This window comes from Cyanistes caeruleus, chromosome Z (genome assembly GCF_971803275.1).
Source record: "Cyanistes caeruleus chromosome Z, bCyaCae1.hap1.1, whole genome shotgun sequence".
In the NCBI taxonomy this organism is placed as follows: domain Eukaryota; kingdom Metazoa; phylum Chordata; class Aves; order Passeriformes; family Paridae; genus Cyanistes; species Cyanistes caeruleus.
The window spans coordinates 82172032-82197247 of NC_141732.1; the positions used below are offsets into that span (position 1 = coordinate 82172032).

Genomic DNA, 25216 nt, shown 5'->3' on the forward strand with positions numbered 1-25216 from the left:
CTGCCCCAGCCCCCGTGATTTCGCGGTCTGTTCCTATGTCCCCAAACCCCACGGCGGATCCCGCGGCGCCCCCTCCCCTTCCCCATCCTCATCCCTCTCCCGTCTCCGACGTGGCAACCGGCGAGCTCCCCGCTCCGTGTTCCACACCCCCCCCAGCCTCGTCACCGGTGTCGCAATCCCCGCCCTGCCCGCCCCCGGCTCTGCCCTCACGGCCCCCGTTCCCTCTGTCCCCACAGGCGTCCCTCCCTTCCCGCCCGCTTAGAGCGGCGCGCCCCCGCCCCTCGACCGCGCGGCCCTCGTTACTCCTACCCCAGTTCCGGCACGCTCCGCTCCCCTACAGCCGCTCCGTGCCGCCCGCGCCGCCTATGGCGCCCCGCGGGCTCCGCTTTCCCGGCAGCCGTGCAGTCGCCGTTCCCGCCGCCGCCGCCGCCGTTCAGCGACGCCGCTCTCAGCGGTGCCGCCGGGGCCCATTCGGAAGTCGCGCCGTCCCACACCACTCCCCCATGCTGCCCTGCGGCGCTGACGTCATCCACGCATGCGCAGTCACAGGTTCTATCGCCGATGCTCCTGCCGCCGCCCGCGGCTGCCCCGTGCCCGCTCGCAGCCGCAGCTTTTCCACCGCCCTCCGTACCGGCCTCTCAAGCCGCGGGGGGGAGAGCAAGGACGGGCACGGGGCCCCGGCTCTACAACTGCTGACAGCCGCGTCGCCTCTGCCACCGCCCGGCCCAGCCGCTGTCCGGTCCCCGCCGTGCGTCTTCACGTCCCCGCGTCCACCACCGCAGCCGCCCGACGCCGGCACACGGCCCCCGCCTGTCTCTGCCCCGCTGCTAACACCGGCACAATAAATAAACGGGAATTGGGGGAAAATCGGGAACTGGGGGAAAAAACGGGAATAAAGAAAAAAACACTGGAAATCGGGAGAAAAAAAAAAACGGGAAAGAAAACAACAAACCAGGAATAAAGAAAAAAAAGGGAATTATGGGAGAAACGGAAATTGGGAAAAAAGGTAATGGGATCAAAGGGAACAGGATCAAAGGTCCCGAGGGTGCTGAGCGCCTTCCAGAAGGTACAGGATGAGTCCCGAGCGTGCTGAGCACCCTCGGTACTCATCCTGCATCCTCGGGATGGTGCTGAGCACCCTCGAGACGGCGCTGAGCACCCACGGTATGGTGCTGAGCACGCTCAGGACTTATCCTGCAACCGCGGGACTCATCCTGCACCCTCGAGATGGTGCTGAGCACCCTCAACACTCATCCTGCACCCTCGGGATGGTGCTCAGCACCCTCGGGATGGTGCTGAGCATGCTGAGGGTGCTCAGCACCATGCCAAGGGTGCTCAGCACCATCCCGAGGGTGCAGGATGAGTGTTGAGGGTGCTCAGCACCATCTCGAGGGTGCTGAGCGCCTTCCAGAGGGTGCTGGATCCGTCCCAAGGATGCTGAGCACCTTCCAGAAGGTGCTGGATCCGTCACGATTGTGCTGCGTGCCTACCCGATGGTGCAGGATGTGTCCCGATGTTGCAGAGTGCCTTCCAGATGGTGCTGGATCCATCCTGAGGGTCCTGGGCATCTTCCAGGAGGTCCTGGATCCATCCTGAGGGTGCTGATTGTCTTCCAGAAGGTTCTGGATCCATCCCGGGGGTCCTGAAGGCTGCTGAGGTTCTCCCGGTGTTTTGGACTGTCCTGGGTGATCTGGAACCTCAGCACCGAGCGGGGTCCAGCAGAATAGTCTAGAACCACCGGACTGGTTCCAGAAACTCTGGACTCGCAGGATGGATTTTGGGGTGAAACCCTGGGGGATTTTGGCGCTGAAATTTGGGGATTTGGGGTGAAAATTGGGGGATTTTGGGAGGAAATCCTGGGAGGCTTTTGGGGTGAAATTCGGGATATTTCAACATTTTCCTTCCTAATCCACGAGTAAAGGGAGATGTTGGGATTTGATCCAAAAGATCTTACAACCAATTTTGTGGTGAAACAGAGAAAAACCGTGAGCAGCCAACTCACTGGAAAACTGTATGTTAAACGCAGAGAAGCACAAAGTGTTTGATGCTGTTAGAGTTCAAAATAACAAGGAAAAATGGTGGGGAATTTACCTGCCTTGGAACAAAGTATGACCCCATCCCATACTCTCAGCTCCCGCTCCCCTTCCAGCGTGGCTGTGACCCGGGCTGGCCGTACCGCTCGGTGTCTCTGGACCTCACAGCATTTCTACGTGGCTGCTGCACCCGGGTCCCCAGCACGTCCTGCTCTGGCCGCCTTCCCGAGCGGTCCCACGTGCACCAAGCGGGTGCTACAGACCACAGGGGCCTCTTGGCTGCAGAGCTGGGTGATGGGAGACAACAAAGCAATGCCCAGGATGCAGCTGTTCAAGCCAGCCTCGCCTCACGGAGCATTTCTTTCTCACCTGTCCATGGTTCTCTCTGTGTGTGTGTCTGTGCTCCTTTTTAAACTGCAGGGCTGGGAGGCCTGGCCATTCCACCGGGAGTGCTCACCCTGGGAGCACCAGTGTCTACCTTGGGAGGAAGCAAGCTGCCACCAGAATAAAAGCAGGGTGGAGCTGCTCCCACTCCAAGGCAAGAGCCTGCAAGGCCCATCCTTTGGGGACTCGTCTTTTGTGTGAAGGCACATTGTCTAGCAGAGGAAGAGGTTGGTACCTGGTGGAGCAGGGCCAAGATTCCATTTTCCCCAGGCAGCTCCCTCCTCTGCCTGCTGTAGCGCTGGCCAGGACTGGGAGAGGAGGGGGAGTGTGTTCAGCACTGCTGCTGGAACGGAGTGGCCCTCTCAGGAGGATCCCGGTTGCTTCAGGACCTTGCTTTTGCACTGGTTTGTGTCCACAAAGGAAAGGCATGCAGAAGGCAGAACCATCACCCCAGCCCTGCAGTCAGGAGTCCATCAGCTTTCCCCACAGTGAACGTGGTTAAGGTCTCCTTAACCAAAGGAAAACTCAGCACCACTACAGATGTACAGAACAGCAATTTATCCACTCCGACACACTTTTCCCATTATGTGTCCAGAAGACTCCAAGTACTGACTTTACATGTCCACAAGCGTGGCCAAAGCCACACATACAGAGCAACACCAAGTTTTCAAGGTGTACCAAGAGAAACAAAGATTTAATAACATTATTTCTTAGACAACTGTTGGGGATGAAGTCAAATGTAAAGAAAAAATGGAAATGTAAAAAATCATGGATGTTAGTGCACACAGATAGAGAGTTTCTGCTTTTGAGCTCCGCAGATGTTTTTTTCTTTCCTCTTTCCCTTCTTGTGTGAGCTGCCTTTGAGTCAGTTATGTTATGTTGAGCTCTTGTGGGCACAGAGCGGTACTGCCGCTGTGCCCCGACCGGGGCCCTGCCCCGCTCCGCTGGGTGACGGGGGGGAGGCGGCAGCGGGAGCTACGGCAGTTCCGCGGCTGCCGAGCCTGGGGAGGGAGTGAGCGGGGCGGTGTCTGTAAATAGCAGGGAGGGGTGAAATAGCGTTAAGTGTGTAAAGTGACACGGCTGGGAGCAGGGACACTGCGCTAAAAGGAGCGGCGGCCGTGCAGGCCGGCGGCTAAGAATAGCAGCAGTGGCGGGCGGCAGATCAGTTTCAGCTTCACGGACGGACTGCGGGGAGAAGGACGGTGAGCAGCGGACCCGCAGCAGGCGAGGGGCGGGCACTTAGGTATTTTGCTAAGGTGTTTACCTCGGCCAGCACCTAATCGGGCAGTCCAAGTCCTCGCAGAAGAGGAACCGCTGCGAGGGAAGAGGCGCTCAGAGCCCGCAGCGAGCTGTGCACGCCTTCCCCACCGCCGCTCCCTGCTCCGCGCTGCCATCGCAGCTTTGCGAGCTGGCACCACACCCGGGCGAGCTGGTGGCTACGCCCCTCCCCGCCCCCTGCCCCGAGTGCCGCTGGGGCGCTCCGATAGAGGCTCTGCGGGGGCCTTTTAGGCGGGACCAGGGCAATAGAGAGGGCCGGAGAAGGGGACGGGAGTCTGGCGAGAGGGGCACAGGGCGACCGCGGACCCTGCGAGGACCCCTGGCTCCGCCTAACTGAGCACCTCGCGCTCCCATGGGCCGCAGCCTCAAAGCTTCCGCCAATCCCGGTGGATTGGTTCTAGGTTATGGTTCTAGGTCAGGGTTCTAGGTTATGGTTCTAGGTCATGGTTCTAGGTTAGGGTTCTAGGTTATGGTTCTAGGTCAGGGTTCTAGGTCATGTTCTAGGTTATGGTTCTAGGTTATGGTTCTAGGTCAGGGTTCTAGGTTATGGTTCTAGGTCAGGGTTCTAGGTCAGGGTTCTAGGTCAGGGTTCTAGGTGGCCAATCACAGCCGCCCTTTGAATCCAGGCGCGGTCCCGCCAAGCTCAGCCCGCTCAGTCGTGGCCCGTTCCCGCTCCCCCGTTTTGCTGGGGTGCCGCTCCGGCCGCTGTCGCTTTGGGAGCCGGCGGAGCCGAGCTGCCGCAGCCCCAAGAGGTGCTGTTGGGTCCCGGGAAGGGTGGGCGGGGGCTCCCCGTTCAGGTCCCGGCCGTAACTTCGCCCAAAGAAACGGGGAGAAGGGGGGGAGCGGGCGGGATCGCGGGAGCGGGGCCTGAGGGGACAGCGGGGGGTCGCGGAGGCGAGCGCGGCGGGAACGGGCGGGCTGGGATTGGCGGGCCCGGCGCTGCCTCGGGCTGTGATTGGCTGGGCTGGCCGGTGTGGGCTATAAATAGCGTGAGCTGGAGGGGTGCGGGCCTTAGTTCGGTGGCGCGGCGGCGAGCGGCGGAGAGGCGGGCGGTGGCGGGAGGTGCGCGGGTGTGATCCAGGGAGCGCCGGTGCTCCAGGACGGGCAATGGAAATACTGAGGCTGGAGCTGGATAAATGCCATGGGGGAAGGGGATGGAGCTGCAGCTCAGGGCCTGCAGGAGGTGCCTGGGGGATTTGCAGCCCCTGTCTGCTGGTACCAAGGAGAGTCTGAGGGTCTGGGGGCTGGGAGGGCTCCAGGGCCTGAGAACCAGCCCAAGGGCACCTTTTGGGATGGGCTAGCAGGGGCCCAATGGCTATTCCCAGCCCCTGGTAATGCCTGGGGGGGGTGAGGGGGGGCCTTTGGGCAAGTGCTGGGCTGAGACCCAGGGGGAGGGGGAAGGTACCTGTTGGGCTAGAGGCCTCAAGTGTCCCCAAAGTTGGGCTCCCATTAGGGTGGGTAGGACAGTATCTAGAGACATTGAAGTGATAGTAATAACTGACTTGTGGCCTTATCAACAGCCCTGGGTTGCAGTGAGAAGCGGGAGCAACTTTCAGCCACCAGAAGTGGGAAGCTGAGGAGCAGGAACTCAGGAAGCAGAGCTGGAGCAGACAGAAACATGGTAGGGTTTAGGGTAAAACTGTTGTGGGGCTGGGATAAGGAATATGGAGCTGGGATGCGAACTGCGTGGCTGGAGCTGAAATCAGTGTAAGGGCGGGGATAGGGCCTTGCAGAGCTGTTCCTCCAGTAAGGATGGTCAGGTTGGGGCTGGAATGTGAGTTCAAGAGCTAAGCTCAAACCACAGAGAGCTAGAGCTAAAACAGAGATCCTGCCTGGAGAGCCAGAAAGCAGCATGATGTGGCACTGCTGGGAAGATGAGGAGGCAGAAGGATAGCACAAGAGCTGGCAGTCAAATAAAGCTTGTGGGACTGAAGCTGAAGTCACTGGGGCTGGGATGGGGACTGCTGCAAACACTGTTCTGAGGGCATAGTGACTGTACATGTGGGAAGCAAGCATAGAATGGTACACAACGGGGCAGGCTGTAAATACAGTAAAGATTGCTTTGGGGTTGGGATGGGGTTGGAGTGGCATTTCTCAGCCTTAAGGTGAAACCTCAGAGCTGGAACCAAGAACAAAGACCCTTTGTCTCAACCTGGAGCAGCTTCACCTAGCAGAGCGGAGGGAAAAGGAAGTGGATGTGGAGCTGGAAGAAGAGAGCTTGCAGTGAAATAAAGCTCGTGGGCCAAGAGCTGAAATCACTGGGGCAGGGAAGGGATCACTAGGGCTGGAGCTATAATCACTGGGGCTGGGATAGAGACTGATAGTGTTATTGACACGGCTGGGTGAGATAACTGTGGTAGCATTCATATGCTGAAATCACTGTAGGTCAGTAATATTGATGTTGGGGCAGGGTCAAAGGGCTGAGGTCAAGTGCAAAAGGTCAGGGGTCAATGGTTAAATTGGAAAGTCAGGGATTCAAACTTCAAGGGTCACATGTGAATGGTCAGTGTTCAAAGATCAAGAGTAAAGGGTCCCAGGTGCAATGTTATGGGTTAATTTTCCAAGGTTATGTGGTTCAAGGTCAATTATCAGGGAATCAAACTTCAGAGAGCTAAAGTCAAGAGTCAAAGGTCAAAATTCAGAGGTTAAGAGTAAAAGGTCAATGGGAGGTTGCCAGGGATTTGCAGGGAAGAGGAGTATTTATAAACTTTATCCATATTTCCCTGTAATTCTGGGTGTTTGGATTTCATTTGTGCTCGTCAGGATAAGCCATAAACAAGCCCCTGAACTCTGCATCCATGCGTCAAGCACTTCCACAGAAAGGCAAGTCAGCAGTGATTCTAGAGGAAAAATTAGAGGTGATGGCTTATGATCCATGGGGAATTACATTGGGAATTGTGAAACTCAAACACATGGAATTGTGGAGGTGGAATTCCATTTTCAGCCTTGGGCACCAGGAGGAGGAGAAGTGTCCTGATCCATAGCAAGGAAAGCCTGGTGCCCCAGTGTGTCAGGTGCAGACAATGTCCTGTCCAGGGAATGAGCGACAAGTTCCTTCTGCCCCTCCCCTCACCCGTAGGATGGCAACAGCACAAACTGAATTGTGAGGTTGATGAGCGCTCAGAGCAGCCCCAGGTGTGAGCAGTTATGGTAAAGAATGGGTGGGTCCTGCCCGGGGCTATTTTAGGGGGAGGGTTTCTGTCACTTCGCTTGAGCATGGAGTGTGGAGCAGTTGGAGCAGAGGGATTTTTGGTGAGCTCCTGGGGGATATTTCATGGAGTAGTACTGGGAGTGTCTCATAGGATCTGGGAGAACAGCTGGATACACCTGGACATGGAGCATTGTTTAAAGCAGCATCTGAGCCAAGTAAGCCTGTGTGGGTTCGCAGGGATTTGCAAAAGGGATTTTCCCTTTTGATTTCATTTTGCCGTTTGCTCCCCAATTCCCCCCGGAAGAAATGGGTATTATGAGGACAAAAGGGGGCATAAATTGAGGGAAGAAACTCCTGTTATTATCTATTTTTACACTGGGGGGGAGTCCACCTATGATTTTAAGGGTGCTGATTGGAGGAAAACCTGCCTTTTCCAGGGTGTTAGGGGTATCAGTGAACAGTGAATCCCCATGTTCCATTTTAAATGGAAGGGGGGAAATATTGTTGCTATTTTATGGGTTTGACTTGAGGGGAACCCCCCACTTTCCATCATCCTGAGGTTTAAATTGAGAAGGAAGCCTTATAGTCACTACTTTTTAAGGGTCTGATTGAGTGTTCCCCTTTTCCTATCATTTGAGAGATTTCAATCAAGCGAAAAACAACTTTTTACTTTTAGGGGATTAAATTGAAGGGGGGGAGCACTCATTTATTTGCCATCGTATTGGTTTAAGAAGGCACGAACACCCCCCCATTGCCTCAGTTTCCGGGGTTCAATTGACAGAAACACCGGCTTTTCCAGCATTAGGCGGGGTCACATGGAGCCGTGGCGCTGCTTTTGAGAGCGATTCTGACCCCTTACAGCCCTGCACGGCAGCGCTTCTGGCATTCCCTGGGGAATTTGGCGGCTTGGCAGCCCCCGAGGAGTGACAGAGCCGTGCTGAGGCCGGGCGGGCAGGCGGGAGCCGCGGCGCGGAGCTGTGTCTGTCCCGGCTGCTCTGTCCGCTCCGGGCGCGGGGCTCGGGCACCGCTGGGGCCCCTTCGGGCCGGTCCCGGTGCCGCTGGGCGGGCCGGGCTCTCCCGGGGCCGGAGCTGCCCCCGCCCGCCGGAGGAGCCGCTTTCCGGCCGGGAGCGCGGGGCCGCCCCCGGGTGCCGAGTGCCGCCGCTGCCGGGGCTCGCGTGGCTCCCCCGGTCCCCCCGCACCTGGAGCGGCGCCAGCCCGGGAGCGAGTCCCGGCGGGGGCGCTGGGGGACACTTGTGGCTTGTCAGCTTCAGAGTGCGCTGGCAAAAGCCGCTGGGAGGAGGGGAGGGGGAAAAGCCCGACCTGCCGGGCTTTTTGTCTCGGGGCTTTGTCGATATTGCTCTTTAGCCGAGCTGCGCCTTTAAATAACGATGTGGCGCCTTCTAGAAACTGTGTCCAATACCTTTTGTACCCTCGCAGGAGGGCTTCGAGCTCAGGTTTTTCCATTGCCGAGTTAACTGCAGGTCCGAGCTGGCAGCGTCCCGTGCATCTGGGGTGTGTGAATCTGTTTGTGATGTTCATTTCCCCTGGATGCAGAGCTGGGCTTTTCGGGCAGACTGTATTTCTCAAGCCTCGGGGTTTATTTAAGCCTTACACGCGATTTTCTGGAGACGCGGGCCGAGTGAGAACTTTGTCTTGGTGCTGTACTGGGGAATGGAATGCAGGGGGTCCCCGCAATATCCCCGTGGAAGCTGGAATGTCCGAGGGAATGGATGTGACAATTCTCGGGGCTGAACCTGGCTCCCAGCGCTCTGCAGCGTAGGATGCGAGAGAGCAGGGCCGGGGGACAGCAGGGTAGGGACAGCGAGGTGCTTCGTGCTCTGGGTTTGGTGTTGATGTTTCCAGAGCCAGAGCAGGTTGATTTGGTTCAGGTGCACTGGAACAGGATCCAAACCTTGGAAAGGTCTGAGACCAATTGGGAGGAAATGTTTTAAAATGAATGTGTTTCTTGATAGAAATCAGGTTTCAGTTAGTTTTTTAATAGATTTTAAAGGAAATTTTTTTTTTGAGGAAAAGTGAAAAAAATCTTTATTTCAATAAGTAGGGCGTAGGAAGAAGAATGAATAACGTTAGATAGTTTATTTGTTGTGGAGTAGAGATCAGGAGATTTAGAAGGTTTTGTGGTTTTTATTCACGTGTGTTTGGGATGTGGTGTGGGGTCTTTTTGAGCCGTGGGGTGTTTTGGTGGTAGCTTGGGTTTTGGGATTGGAGTCAAGTTGAACAGTTTTAGAAGAAGTTACTATGGTTTTGGCAATTATTTTGTATTCACTAATCAATGATGTCAGGAAAATTAATCCACAAACACCAGAGGTTTATGTCCAAAAAGGAGACAGAGGAGTCCTTTTACTTTATTCGAATAAAGGGAGAGGCCATGGGGCATTCCCCTGGGGTTTCTTGAATTTTTGGAGGGCGCAGCCTACTTTTTATCCTAATTCCTGGCTGCTTGTCCCTTCTCTCTTTCCCCATAGGCTGAGGTACTTGAGAGGTACAGGCTTCCCGGAACGCCTGACACCTGGGGTACCTTTCCCCCCCCTCCACGCATAATCCCTTTTTAATTCTTAGCTTTTGTGGAATTCATGATACTCTTTCCGTGCCTCTTTGATCTTTTAGTGGAATCCATCCCATTGTTTCTGTTGTCTCTCACTGATAGCTGCATCTTATCAGCAGACCCACAGCTTGTTTGTAAAGACAAACCTGTCATTCCTCTCTATGAGAAGTTATTTTCAAAAAAGTACAAAATGGATTTTTTGTTGTCTCTGATAAACAATAGAGTTGAGAGAGAATTTGGGGTAGAGTGTATTAGTATTGTATACAGATTGTACGTTAAAAGTTTTTTTTTTTTGTTAGTTTTGAAGTTACAGAATTTGTTTAAGCATAAAGCAGATGGTGGGGATATAATGTAATTTTAGGACATCTTAATTTTTATTGTATATCTTTGGCTTAATGGTCAAATTATTTTTTACTTTTAGATATACTTTTATAGAGATACAGGTAAATATAAATAGTGGTAGTAATATTGAGTAAGCAGAGTTATTTATGTGGTTTTTATTCAATATTAGTTTTTGTGGTGGCACATAGTGTGTTGTTTCATTTTTTTGTGTTCACTACGTGAAATCTGGTTTTTGAATAAAGATGATTTTTATGAATGGGTTGGTTTGTATTTTAGGTAGAATCAATTAAAATAGATTTTGATATGTATTATTTGGTTTTGTTTATTGTATGTACGGGTTCAGATTGGGTAGGGTTTGTTTGGTTAGCTGAGTTTTGGGTGTTAATTAGGCGGCTTTTGTTAGATGCAGTTTTTAATTTTTGGCAGTTTTTTGAGTGGTTTTAAGGTGATTTTTAGTAATTGATTGTATCTTTTTTTTTGGTTTGTAGTTGGTGTATAATAATGTATATGTTCTATTTATTTAATGTTGTGTTTTTTAGTTTAGGTGTTGATGATAAGTTTGGATTCCTTTCTGTTGTGGTGTTTCTTATTAGCTTCATTTCTGGGGACACAGGCATTTATATGGTGGCTTTTTATAGGTATATTTTTGGGGGTGGTGTTTTTTAACTTGTTGTAGTTTAGGTTGTTTTTTTGTTTTTAATTAGTTATTAAAATTTTTTATAGAGTCTTGGTAATTATTCAGGTATTACTATAAATGTAGAGCTTTGGGGTTTTTTTACTAATGTCTAGGGTTAGTTTAATGGCTTTGAGTTCAGTGACTTGGTTTGATTTTTTTCTTTTAATAGTTGGTGTTGTCAGGAAAATTACTCCACGAACACCAGAGGTTTATATCCAAAAAGGAGACGGAGGAGTCCTTTTACTTTATTCAAATAAAGGGAGAGGCCATGGGGCATTCCCCTGGGGTTTCTCAAATTTTTGGAGGGCACAGCCTCCTTTTTTATCCTAATTCCCGGCCGCTTGTCCCTTCTCCCTTTCCCCATAGGCTGAGGTACTTGACAGGTACAGACTGCCTGGAACGCCTGACACCTGGGGTACCTTTTCCCCCTCCACCCCCAATGCATAATCCCTTCTTAACTTTTATGGAACTCCTAGTGTTCTTTCAGTGCCTCTTTGATCTTCTACTGGAATTCATCCCATTGTTTCTGTCGTCTGTCACTGATAGCTACATCTTATCAACTGACCCACAGCTTGTTTGTAAAGACAAGCTCATCATTCCTTTCAGTGTGATGTGTGGAGTTCAATAGGGTTGCTTTTTATTTATGTTTAACTTTGCTGATGTGATAAGAACTGTTAGTGAAAGAGCATAGCATCTGTTTTTGCTGGTGGTTGTATGGCGTGGCTTTTGTTTGTGTTACCTGTTTTGGGGTTTTTTTTGTTAGTGAGATTAAACTTTATTTTGGGGTTAATTTGTGATTATTTTAAAGATTTTAGTGCAATTTAGGTTTTTGATTTGGGGGTGCTGTGATGAGACTGCTTTATTTGTTTTATGTGGTATTGGTGGTGTGGATAGAGGGAATACTTGTTTTTAAAATTTATTTTAGTATTGTTAGTTGAAGTGTTAGGATGCATTGTGTTTCAGTGTTGAATCTTTTTGAGGTGGTTTGGATTTTTTCTAGGTTAAGATTTTTTTCCCTTGGCTGGTGGAGGTATTGTGACTTTATTGATCATATGTGTGAGAATTTGATGCTGTTTGTTTTTTGGTTATTTTTTTTTTTAGGAATTAGATTTTTGCAGTAGACCTGGAAGAATTCACTTTATTTCAAAGCATACTAGTTTAATCACATAAAGGTTCCCATATTAACTCGTAATATTAGATTCTTTTTCTCATTTAGGTTTTCCAGAATTTACTGTTGATTTAGCAATCAAGCAGGGATGGCACTTCGTTCTTGAAAAGATGGCTATGGAAAAACCTGTGTCTAACAACAAGTACCTGACAGAGGGCAATGATTTTGCTGTTATTACAGGGCCAAATACGAGTGGCAAATCAACTTTGGCATGGAACTGCTGAAGGAGAGGAGTTTCTGGTGGGCTCCCAGTGGCATCTGATGGAGTGACGGTGAGAGCATCTCATAGGGTCTGGGGGAGCACGTGGATGCAACTGGACGTGGAGCACTGCATAAAGGAGGTGGTGAGGGACAAAGCTTTCTGCCAGGAAGCAGCACCTGAACAGCTGAGCCAGTGTGGATTTGCAGGGGTGATCTTTCTCCTTTTCCCTTTTGATTTCATCTTGGCAGTCCTTCCTCAGTGCCCTCAATCTGTCACAAGAATTCCAAAAATAAAACGGCTGAGTGAACAGTGAAAAGAAGGGGTATAGGTAAGGTGGAGTTCAGGTGTACCCCACCCCAAACCCTAAACAGCAGCCCTAACAGCGCTCCCGTTTCCTTGAGACAGCTGCAGGCAGGAACCCTAAAGCAGCAGAGTGCCAGAACCCCCGAGAGGTGCAGGCAGTTCCCTGGTGCTAGGGCCAGCCAGGAAGAGATAGTGGGGGGACGATCCGCAGGGTTGGGGAAACAGGGGGTTTCCCGCCCCGCCCCACCCTGGGCTCTCTGTCCCTCCGCAGCCGGGGATTGCTCCCACCCCTCCTCGAGGCGGCGGTTGGTAAGGCTTCGTGCCTGGCCTCCGCAAAGAGTTCCGCTCTGTCAGCCTCTGCCCTGTCTCAGGGCCAAACTTAGGTAGGGTAGGGAGCAACTGTGGATTGCCTAGTCCGGGCTAAGGGACATCTCTTGGGGCCTATGGATAAGGAGCATCCCCGGTTGCAAGCGTAGGGTTGTAAGTTTGTAGGGTTCAGCGGGGCAGCTTGGCAGTGACACGGAGAGGCTGAGGGAGGGCTTCAGAGGTCAAGGGCTCGAGGGCTGGAGACAAACAGAGAAAATAAAAGGGGTATAGGTTGGGATATAAGGTAGAGTACAGGACTATTCAAACCCTAAACAGCAGCCCTAACAGCGCTCCCGTTTCCTTGAGACAGCTGCAGGCAGGAACCGTAAAGCAGCAGAGTGCCAGAACCCCCGAGAGGTGCAGGCAGTTCCCTGGTGCTAGGGCCAGCCAGGAAGCGATAGTGAGTGCTTGGGCCTACTGCTGTCATATAAGCTGGGGTTTCTATCCTTGGGGTACCCTGGGCTCCCTGGCCCTCACTGACTGGAGAGTCTTCCTCCCCTCCTTGAGGTGGTGGTCGTTTGGCTGTCAGCCAATACTGCTGTGAAGCAAGCCTCTGTCTCCCTGTGGGGTGAAGTGTGCAGCCCATGAACCTGGGCATTCTCTAGAGAAGGTAAGTGCTGGGTTTTCACAGATGTGGCACTAAGCTCCTGCATTGATATTTGGTCTTCTTGGTTGTAGCTGACCAGGAGTCCACATCCTGGCAATGGCAGGAGCTTCCCAGATGGCGAGGAGGCCTTCCTTCACACCCCATGTGGATCCACCCCACCCAGCATCCGAGAGCTGAGTCAAAGGCTACGACCCGCAGAGGGGATGAAAGCGGGGTGCCGGGTCGGGACTTGTGACCTGGGATAGTTGAGTCAGCTTTGGGGACGGGGAGGTCCAGGCTGTGGCCCCTTAGGCCGCACGGTGGGAGAGCCTCACTTTTGTTCACAGTGCTGAGGTGTGCAGGACAGAGCAGCCTCGGGGCGTGGCGTGTCACTTGTCCGTCGTGACTTCTGTGTCTTTTGTGCCTCTTGTGTTGTACGTGCCTTGCCCTATCTCTTCTGGGGGCTTACCAGAAACCCCAGCGTCACTTATAGCATCTGCGATCTCTGGGCTCCTCGGCTCGGCTGCTCTCAGAGGCCTTGGAATCGCATCTGTTTCGAAAAGCATCCGATCGGATGTCTTTTAGACGTCTTCTTCCGAGCTGTGTCAACAGCCGTGCGCCGCGAGGATCCATTGTTGCGGCTTAGGACTTGAAGAAACGCAAAGATAGGTAGAGGATTGCGGCCGTAAGATTCTTGGGCCTCCGTCTTGGCGGTTCCTGGAGTTTGTCATTCCGTCAGCATCTTCTTCCTCCCGGGTTCTGTGAGCTTCATCAGCTCGCCTTCATTCTCACCCGGCTCATCTCGTTCCGCATTCTCTCAGTCCTCGCCGCCGTTCTTGTGGCCCAGAGTTTTGTCTCCCCATTGTGTCCCCTCGTCGGGTGTCTGGTGTGTCACGGGTGTCTGGGTGTAGTTGTCCCGGAGCTGCTCTGCCCTGCTGCCCAGCCTGGCTGTAGGTGTAAAAGGCCAAGTCCCAGGCCCCTGTAATTTGAAATTTGTGATGTAGGGTGTAGTTGGGGTCTAGAACATATCCCTAGATCAACACAAGATGTCCGGAGCTGTGAAGTTACCCTGCAGCGCTTTGACTTTTGTCTCAGCTCTCTTTCAGATGCGGACGGATGAAATCGGTGGCAGAGCGCCCCATCCAGGGTAAGGGGGTTTCCCCGAGAAGGTAAGTCAGTGTTTGTCTTTGCAGGGCAACTGGAACCGGTCCCTGTGTTACAGGTCTCCTCTTTGTCTTTATTTTTAGGAAATAGAGCCATCTAGCAGCAGTCAAGGTGAAGTGGGCAAGGTGAGCGTTGACCGGTGGAGGGAGGCTGTTGTTATCGCTGGGCTCTCAGTTTCAGGTGCGACGCCAAGCGTCCCTCCTTGTTTGCGTGCTTTAGGCGGTCCAGTCGCGTTTCGTCGAGACCCCGTCGCCAGCCGGCCGGCACGCCTGCTTCGCCGCTCCCGTGAGCCCTGCGGAAGCGTCACAGGGACCGCGTGACGGAGCCTTTTCCACGTAAAGGGGCCGTGTGGCTGGCCTTCAGGAAGGGGCCGAGGGCTTCCCGTGAGTTGGGGATGTCGGGGGGAGGAGCGAGGGCCTGTTCAAGTCTCAGCAACGCCACATCACTTTTTCTTCTCTTAACTCAGGCGCGCCCTGCGACGACGCTGCCTGGTCCCGGCGTGGCCGTATCGTGCGGCCTCAGGTCACGGCCGTTCGCAGGAGACCGTGAGTAGCGGAATTGTCAGGTTTTGGCTGACGCCCTGCAAAGATCAGCTGCTGATTTTCTGTTTTATTTTTGGTAGCTGACGGAGAGACGACAGCCTGGCGATGGCAGGAACTTCCCGGATAGCCAGGCGGCCTTCCTTGGCGCTCCGTGTGGATCCTCTCCAGCGGGCATCCGAGAGCTGAGTCAAAGGCTACCACCCGCAGAGGGGATGAAAGCGGGGTGCCGGGTCGGGACTTGTGACCTGGGATAGTTGAGTCAGCTTTGGGGACGGGGAGGTCCAGGCTGTGGCCCCTTAGGCCGCACGGTGGGAGAGCCTCACTTTTGTTCACAGTGCTGAGGTGTGCAGGACAGAGCAGCCTCGGGGCGTGGCGTGTCACTTGTCCGTCGTGCCTTCTGTGTCTTTTGTGCCTCTTGTGTTGTACGTGCCTTGCCCTATCTCTTCTGGGGGCTTACCAGAAACCCCAGCGTCACTTATAGCATCTGCGATCTCTGGGCTCCTCGGCTCGGCTGCTCTCAGAGGCCTTGGAATCGCATCTGTTTCGAAAAGCATCCGATCGGATGTCTTTTAGACGTCTTCTTCCGAGCTGTGTCAACAGCCGTGCGCCGCGAGGATCCATTGTTGCGGCTTAGGACTTGAAGAAACGCAAAGATAGGTAGAGGATTGCGGCCGTAAGATTCTTGGGCCTCCGTCTTGGCGGTTCCTGGAGTTTGTCATTCCGTCAGCATCTTCTTCCTCCCGGGTTCTGTGAGCTTCATCAGCTCGCCTTCATTCTCACCCGGCTCATCTCGTTCCGCATTCTCTCAGTCCTCGCCGCCGTTCTTGTGGCCCAGAGTTTTGTCTCCCCATTGTGTCCCCTCGTCGGGTGTCTGGTGTGTCACGGGTGTCTGGGTGTAGTTGTCCCGGAGCTGCTCTGCCCTGCTGCCCAGCCTGGCTGTAGGTGTAAAAGGCCAAGTCCCAGGCCCCTGTAATTTGAAATTTGTGATGTAGGGTGTAGTTGGGGTCTAGAACATATCCCTAGATCAACACAAGATGTCCGGAGCTGTGAAGTTACCCTGCAGCGCTTTGACTTTTGTCTCAGCTCTCTTTCAGATGCGGACGGATGAAATCGGTGGCAGAGCGCCCCATCCCGGGTAAGGGGGTTTCCCCGAGAAGGTAAGTCAGTGTTTGTCTTTGCAGGGCAACTGGAACCGGTCCCTGTGTTACAGGTCTCCTCTTTGTCTTTATTTTTAGGAAATAGAGCCATCTAGCAGCAGTCAAGGTGAAGTGGGCAAGGTGAGCGTTGACCGGTGGAGGGAGGCTGTTGTTATCGCTGGGCTCTCAGTTTCAGGTGCGACGCCAAGCGTCCCTCCTTGTTTGCGTGCTTTAGGCGGTCCAGTCGCGTTTCGTCGAGACCCCGTCGCCAGCCGGCCGGCACGCCTGCTTCGCCGCTCCCGTGAGCCCTGCGGAAGCGTCACAGGGACCGCGTGACGGAGCCTTTTCCACGTAAAGGGGCCGTGTGGCTGGCCTTCAGGAAGGGGCCGAGGGCTTCCCGTGAGTTGGGGATGTCGGGAGGAGGAGCGAGGGCCTGTTCAAGTCTCAGCAACGCCACATCACTTTTTCTTCTCTTAACTCAGGCGCGCCCTGCGACGACGCTGCCTGGTCCCGGCGTGGCCGTATCGTGCGGCCTCAGGTCACGGCCGTTCGCAGGAGACCGTGAGTAGCGGAATTGTCAGGTTTTGGCCGACGCCCTGCAAAGATCAGCTGCTGATTTTCTGTTTTATTTTTGGTAGCTGACGGAGAGACGACAGCCTGGCGATGGCAGGAACTTCCCGGATAGCCAGGCGGCCTTCCTTGGCGCTCCGTGTGGATCCTCTCCAGCGGGCATCCGAGAGCTGAGTCAAAGGCTACCACCCGCAGAGGGGATGAAAGCGGGGTGCCGGGTCGGGACTTGTGACCTGGGATAGTTGAGTCAGCTTTGGGGACGGGGAGGTCCAGGCTGTGGCCCCTTAGGCCGCACGGTGGGAGAGCCTCACTTTTGTTCACAGTGCTGAGGTGTGCAGGACAGAGCAGCCTCGGGGCGTGGCGTGTCACTTGTCCGTCGTGCCTTCTGTGTCTTTTGTGCCTCTTGTGTTGTACGTGCCTTGCCCTATCTCTTCTGGGGGCTTACCAGAAACCCCAGCGTCACTTATAGCATCTGCGATCTCTGGGCTCCTCGGCTCGGCTGCTCTCAGAGGCCTTGGAATCGCATCTGTTTCGAAAAGCATCCGATCGGATGTCTTTTAGACGTCTTCTTCCGAGCTGTGTCAACAGCCGTGCGCCGCGAGGATCCATTGTTGCGGCTTAGGACTTGAAGAAACGCAAAGATAGGTAGAGGATTGCGGCCGTAAGATTCTTGGGCCTCCGTCTTGGCGGTTCCTGGAGTTTGTCATTCCGTCAGCATCTTCTTCCTCCCGGGTTCTGTGAGCTTCATCAGCTCGCCTTCATTCTCACCCGGCTCATCTCGTTCCGCATTCTCTCAGTCCTCGCCGCCGTTCTTGTGGCCCAGAGTTTTGTCTCCCCATTGTGTCCCCTCGTCGGGTGTCTGGTGTGTCACGGGTGTCTGGGTGTAGTTGTCCCGGAGCTGCTCTGCCCTGCTGCCCAGCCTGGCTGTAGGTGTACAAGGCCAAGTCCCAGGCCCCTGTAATTTGAAATTTGTGACATAGGTTTTACTTTGGAATCTACATGCTTTTCCTAGGTTGACAGTAGATGTCTGCATTTGTGAAGTTATCCTGCAGCGCTTTGAGTTTTGTCTTAGCTGTCTAAGCATTTTATTATTTGCTGCCCAATGTGGGGTTCAGAAGAGTAAGGAAAACCTATGCTGATTTTGTTGTATTGGTGCTTACTGTGTGCTGGGATAAAGGACTTTGTAATGGTGTTACTTAAGTTCATGTCTCTCAGGGTGGAGGCCTTTATGTTGTTCTAGTCTCTGAGCTTTTTTTGAGGTTTTAATGCCTTTCTTGTCCCTATGTTTATTTTCTTATCCAAAAATAACTCCAATAGTGTCCCTACTACATAACTTTCACAGTAAAAGAGCACAGATTAAAATAGCTGCTAAGCTAAGCTCAGTAATAATGATGGATAAAAGCTTTATAAAAGTACTGAAATTTGTACCAAATAGCTTTAGTTTATTTTTTCTTTGGCCTACCCTACATCCCAGTCCCAGTAACATGTTTTAAAAGTGTATTAGTAATTATACCCTGTTTATTAGAGGAGGAGCAAAAAAACCCCACTACACTCTTTTTACTAATAATTCATACCACATCATAAAAGTAAAACAAATCACAAAAAGCTATATAAAACCTAACACAACCCAATCTGCTTAAAAAAACCTCAACAACTTACTAAACTGAAAACCATTCAATGAGCCCTCAGCATTACTAAAAACAACCTAACCAAATTGCTACTTTCTAATTCATAAATAATAATCAATGCTGTATAAAAATAAAGACCTCATTAACAATAAAAAAATTAAACTACTAAAAAATAAGAAATCACTACAAAAACGACCTACCTTTAAAAATCCATCATATAAATATTCATATCCCCAAAAATACAACTAATAAAAAGCACCAAATAAACAGGTACATGCAACTACAAAAAAAAAAGATCGAAAATAAACTGTAATTAACCATACAGGAAAAATTTGGTTTTAACTCAATAATCTCATAATACCTTGAATCATCAAAATAAAAATACTATCTCCAAATAAACATAAAACCAAAAAATAAATTTAACCATAAATAATACTTTTCACGTTATCCATAAGTTTAAAACATACTACAATCAAACAAATGAACCCCCTCTAAGAAACAATAATCCAAATAGAAATATAAGAAACCTAACAAATTAGCTACATTACTGTACCCCAAACATACATAAGCACTACATACTCACAATAATAAAAATACATCAATAAATAAATAAAAACCTACCCTATACCTCACACTGCTACTCAAAACATCATCCTTAACCTTAAAAAACAAGCCCTTTAAAAACATAATGCCCCTAAAAAATTAAATCAAACCATAAAACTCATTTCAAAAACAACCTTATCAACACCTCAACTAAAAAACATAATATTCAGTAAATATACCATATCCCCTACCATGCACCAAGTACAAAACAAAAACTAAACCAAAAAACTATTAAAAACCATCTTAAAAACAATAAATAAAAAAGTCTTTCAAATATTAAAAAACATTTAGCAAAAGCCACCTAATTCATTAACACCCCAAACTCCACCAAGCAAACTAACCCTACCCAATCTAAACCCTGACATATCATTAACAAAACCAAAATCCCAGTAACAAATAAAAAAATGTATTTAAAAAAGCAATTAAAATCAATTCCAGGTTAAATAGAAAAAACTCCATAAAATTGTCTTAACTCAAAAACCAAATGACACATCATAAATAATACGAAAAAGTAACACAATATATACCTCAAAAAATATGTACCTCAAAAAAAGTCTAAGCGTTAAATAAAAAATACATATAAGCCTCACTTTTTACTCAATATCTCTACTCTTATCTGTCTATATATATAACTAATTTCCAAAAGAAACAAAACACCCCACACAAGTTATTTTCAAAAACAACACTCATTCACCCACATCTTTCTCCAAACGATATTACCTACAACAAAACAAAAGTCTCCCTTACTTTGAATTAATTTTTAACAAACTAAAAGAAAAAAATTCTCCAAACTATATATATTTTTTCTTTCTTTTAACTGTATTCAAATGTACTCTAAATGAAAAACGCAAACACCAAAAACTCACACATCCAGCCCTCGGGGGTCTGGGCCTCAACACTTTGCAACACCAAACAAACTGATATATGACTAAAGAAACAAAACTACACCTACCAACAAGAACTTTCTAAATTGACCATCTCTTCAAACATCAACTAATTTTATTATTTATTAGTCATTTGTTTATAATTATAAATACTTTACTCATTAAATAAACATTTTTTTTCAATTTTCCCCCAAAGAAATCTTTTCCCAAACAAATTAAACAAAATAAAAAAAACTCTTAAATTTTCTTTATTAAAAACCCCCTTCAAAACTTTTCTCCCAAATTTACCCTAAACCAGGAAAAATATTGTGCATTATACATATATCAATGTAGTATATAAATATAAATTTGATAAAAATAGACATTGAAAAAATATTTGATTACCATTTCAGGTAAAGGGGCTGTTTGGTGTTTATTTGGTTAGAGGTAGAGCTTTTAAATAAATAATATAGAAATTAAAATGTACGAATCTATAATAAATACATTAAGAGATCGATATAAAAAAGCAATATACGTAATATAAACTTAGACATGTAGATTAATATTCAGTATGAATAAGATATGTATAGATGTTATATATGCTTATATGTTATGTATGCTTCTTCACCCCCTACTGCAAGGTCACCTATGACAGCAACACCCCTCCATGTTCACCAAAATCATATTGCCAATATTTCCAATAAATAGTACATACATCACGGCAGACATGTAAATCCACCACACCGCATCAGCACATGCACACTGCTGTACCATCCACTAACCAACCCACACAGCCCTCCAAATAAACCACACCACCCAGGCCCACCAAAACACGTGTGGCACAGCATCCGGAAACCACACAAATGTACAGCACCGCGTTTGGCCAGAAATGCATGAGCATAACCATTTTTAACCACAAATAAATGCACATCACCATATTCAACCCAAAATGCATCTGCAGACCACCATATCGAACCCGAAATACACATGAACCACCATAGTTACCTAAAAATAAATGCAAAGCACCAAATGTGAACCAGAAAAACACAACCACCACCATTCCACTGCTGCTGGAATGGAGTGGCCCTCTCAGGAGGATCCCGGTTGCTTCAGGGCTTTGCGTCCACAAAGGAAAGGCATGCAGAAGGCAACACCATCACCCCAGCCCTGTAGTCCGGACCTAGAAAGGCTTCCAATAAAGCAAGGTGCTGCTGTCCCCGGCAGTTGGAGTTGTTCTCTGCCTTCTTTGGGGGTGAGGAGCAAAGGCTGAGGGGGATGGGATGGAGACTGGGGGGCTCCCGTGTCCCTTGGGGCACGCCGAGGTCCCCGCCAGAGGGAGGGACACACTGCGCTGGAGTAGCAAGGTGAGCGGGGAATGGGGAGGGCTGGTGCTGGGTACCCTTGCCCAGAGGGGACCCCGAGCTGCCAGGAAATTCCCTGGGAGGGCTGGGTGCAGAATCCAAAAACCTGTGGAGTTGTTCTGGTTTTTACGGTAGGTATTGGCAAGGGACAGGAATTGACCTCTCCAAATCCCCTTGGAAAGGAACCCCCTCTCTGTGCACTCCGTCGTTAGGGTTTTGTTATGTCAGGAACGGCTTAGGGTTAAGAAAGTGGGTTTTGTCTTTCCACCTCTTACTTCCCTGTAAAATGGGAGTGTATAAAACACATGTGTGCATCCCTGAGGTATTAAAATGCACCGAGAGAAATTTCTGTGCCTAAGGTCCATAGAGACGAGCGCGTTCTGCACTCGAGGTTGAGTAGGGATTTATATTTTTGTCATTCTGACCTGTTAGCTGAAAGAATTGGGAGAGTTTCCAAGAGAAAGAAATGCAAATTTCAAAAAGCAGATTATTAAAAAGAGAAATAAATGTATACATAAATAAATATAGGGAAGCTCAATAGATCTATATATATAGAGAAAGAGATAAAAAGAAATAAGTACAAGTAATCCAAATCGAGACAAGTAGATTAATAATCAGTATAAAAACTATATGGATAGATGCTAATATAATATATTTTAATATCTGTTATGTATTATATCTATGTGTATAAATAAAGAAGATCAATATGATGGAAATAGATATTAAAAAGAGTTAAATGAAGGGACTTTTGGTTTTTTATTTGGTTAGAGGCTTAGAGGCAGGGCATTTAAATGAATAATATAGAAATGAAAATATACACATCTATAATAAAGAAATGTATATAGGGTGATAGATTGGGAGATATATAGATAGAGAAAGAGATAGATAGGGAGATAGATAGATAGATAGATAGAGAGAGAGATATATAGCCATAAAAAAGAAATAAATACAAATTATCTATATCTAGACAAGCTGGTTAATATTCAATATGAAAATATACGGATAGATGGTAATGTATTTTAATATCTGTTGTGCATTATATCTCTGTGTGTATAAATAAAGAAAATCAATATTATAGAAATAGATATTATAAATCTTTCAATCAAGGGAATTACTGGTTTTTATTTGGTTACAGGCACGGCATTTAAATGAATAATATAGAAATGAAAATATACACATCTATAATAAAGAAATGAATATAGGGAGATAGATAGATAGATAGATAGATAGATCGATAGATAGATAGATAGATAGATAGAGCCATAAAAAAGAAATAAATACCAGTAATCCAAATCTGGACAAGTAAATTAATAATCAGTATGAAAGCTATACAGATAGATGGTAATGTACTTTAATATCTGTTATGCATTATATCTGTGTGTATAAATATAGAAGATCAATATTATAGAAATAGGCATTAAAAACATTTAAAACAAGGGTTTAATTGTTTTTTATTTGGTTAGAGGCTGAGATGCAGGGCTTTTAAATGATTAATATAGAAATGAAAATATACACATCTATAATAAAGTTATAAATATAGGGAGCTATATATATATAAATTGAAATAAAAACAAATAAATACAAGTAATCTAAAACTAGACAAGTAGATTAATATTCATTATGAAACATATATGGATAGACGTTAATATATTTTTATATTGATTATGCATTATATCTATGTGTATAAATATAGATCAATATGATAGAAATAAATATTAAATACAATTAAATGAAGGGGTATTTTGTTTTTTATTTGGTTAGCGGCAGGGCTTGCTAAGTTTCGATGGGGGGGTTTTTTGGGGAGTTCCTTGGAGAGGAGTTTTTGGAAGGGGGTTGCACACGTGGTTTCTTGCCTCGCTTCTCTGCACGTGCAGGGGCGCCCCCCCGCCCACCCCGGGCTGAGCTGTGCGGCAGTGCTGCCGCCTTGTGGGCACAGAGCGGTACTGCAGCTGTTCTCCTAGCCAGGTGGGGCTGGGCGGGGCCGAGCCCAGCCGAAGCGTGCGGGCCCGAGCCGAGCCGAAGCGGGCTGGAAAGAGCCGAACCAAGCGGAGCCGCGTCGGGACCCCCCCCCGCAGGAGCCGGCCGGGAGGACCCCAGCAGAGGCGTTGACTCCAATGCCTGCCGCCGCAGGCGGGGCCGCCACCCAGCTACGGAGCCGCTGAGCCCCGCTGCCATCATTCTCGCCCCGGGAAAGGCGGCGGAAAATTGGGCGGAGTGTTCGGAGTCGGTCTGCGTCGGCAGGTTTTTCGTTCAGGCAAGTAAGTTAGACAGACGTGCTGAGAGCAGCGGGGCCCTTAATTGTGCCATAACAAAGATGGCCGCTCAGCCAGAAGTGGCTTCAGCCACAACAAAGATGGTGGCGAGGAAGGGCGGAAGTGATGTCATGACACACACAAGATGGCTGCCCGGTCATGGCTGTCTTGACCTTCCAAAGATGGCGGCCAAAAAGGCGGGAAAATGGAAGGACCCCGGGCAGTGGGTGCATGCTTTCGACTGCCTGACAAACACCCCGGCGCCGACGCTGCTCCGGCACAATTTTCCGTGGCTTTTCCGGCCGTGCGGACACGGGCTGTGTGCTTGGCAGTGCCTGGGCCAGGCGCGAGCCGGTCGGGCGCCGAGAGGCAGCGGTGAAGACGCCTCTCTCTGCCGGGGTCCTTGCCGCGGCCATGTTCTGGGGCTTATGGCACTCGCGACAACCCGTACGTTGCTGCCACTCCTCTCGCTCCGTTCTCTCCCCCACGGCCCGGGGAAATGGCAGAAACTCCAATGGCATAGGGACCGAACGGTCGCTCCCCGGCCCTGGGACCAAAGCAGCCCGAGGAGGCGGCTGGTCTGTGTGCCGGAACAGTGAGAGCGGTGGGTGGGGCGGGGGCAGGTTATCAACCGAGTATATACCTGTAAGTATAAAGATGATCAAAATAGATATTAAAAAATATTGAAGATAAAGGGGCTGCTTGGTTTTTATTTAGTTAGAGGCAGGGCTTTTAAATAAATAAGAAAAATACAAATAAATAAAATATTGAAAGAATGAATATATAAAGGTATAGAGAAATATATATATATATAGACGTATATATATATGTAGGCGTAAAAATAAGTAACAGAAATATATACATACATATTGATTTATAATCTATAATATGTTTTCTGTACGTATAGATGGTAATATGATATCTTTTAGGATATGTTGTGTGTTATGTATATCAACAAGGTATATAAATATGATAAAAATTATATATTAAAATATTTTTAAATACCGATTAATATAAAGGGACTGTTTGGTTTTTATTAGGTTAGCTTCGGGGCTTTTAAATAAATACTACAAAAATAAAAACATAGAAATGTATATTAAATATATAAAGATATCGACATATGTGCAAACAGAAAAGTAAAGATATATAAGTTATGCCAATATATACAGATTTATATTTAATATATATTATTTATATTTATTTAATATATGTATTATATATATAATAAATATATATCATTAAAATGTATATAATATATTTAATATATAATAACATACGTATACACATTAACATAATATATTTTGATACTTTATATATTGCGTGTCATATATAAATGAATATAGTATATAAATTTAAACATGTGTGGTGGAAATAGATGTTAATTTGGTTTTTTTAAATTTTCATTGTTTTGGTATGTTTCTCGGAGGCAATCCTCCCCTTGCAGCTGCTGACAGCTCTTAAAACCTGTGTGCTTCGTGGTGTCTATTGCCCAGCTGGCAACGATTCCCTTGTGTTTGGTGCATTAAGTCACACCCAGCTGTGTGGGATGGCAGGTGAGCACATTGCCCTACCCTTTTAGCTTTTCTGGCTCACACACAACTTCCTTTCCTTTTGGATATGGAAAACAGGGAAGAGAGGGTAGTGTGACATTAGCACTAATTTCTAGCAGATTTTTAACTGCCCCTGATGCTCGTTCATCTTTGCAGTGTGGGTTTTCATGCTGACAAATCCTCTGCTTTGCCTTCTGCTCACAGTCAGCTGGGCCCTTTATTGAACAGATTTATCTGCTACAAGGCTACGCAGAAGGATGGAAAGGAGGAACACAGGGGGAAAAAAAATAGATTCAAGGCTGTGCATTGATCATCTGATGTACTCTAGAGACAAACGTGGCTATCGGAGGTAACATGGAGCAGCCCTTCTGGCCTTTTCAGTTGTATTCAGAGAGATGTTTGCCTTCTGTGAATATCTGGGTGCTTGGAGTTCACTCTGATTTCAACAAGCCCATCAATAATAAAACATTGTATTGATAGAACAAGATCTA

At 48.5% G+C, this 25216-nt stretch overlaps 1 long non-coding RNA gene across 5 annotated transcripts; it reads left to right on the forward strand.

Annotated features, from left to right (window-relative positions):
- The first annotated feature begins 4313 nt into the window (after positions 1-4313).
- Positions 4314-17900, forward strand: LOC147648659 (uncharacterized). Of its 5 annotated transcripts, none has more exons than XR_015280188.1 (15): positions 4694-4757; positions 5216-5316; positions 11780-11943; positions 12050-12129; positions 12781-12870; positions 12978-13080; positions 14152-14203; positions 14304-14345; positions 14440-14603; positions 14687-14765; positions 14843-15919; positions 15998-16039; positions 16134-16297; positions 16381-16459; positions 16537-17900. It is a non-coding gene; the product is annotated as an uncharacterized LOC147648659 (long non-coding RNA). The 5 variants fall into 5 exon arrangements; XR_015280189.1 differs by having other exon boundaries at positions 14163-14225; positions 14843-15897; XR_015280187.1 differs by having other exon boundaries at positions 4709-4757; positions 14152-14225.
- The last annotated feature ends 7316 nt before the right edge of the window (positions 17901-25216 follow it).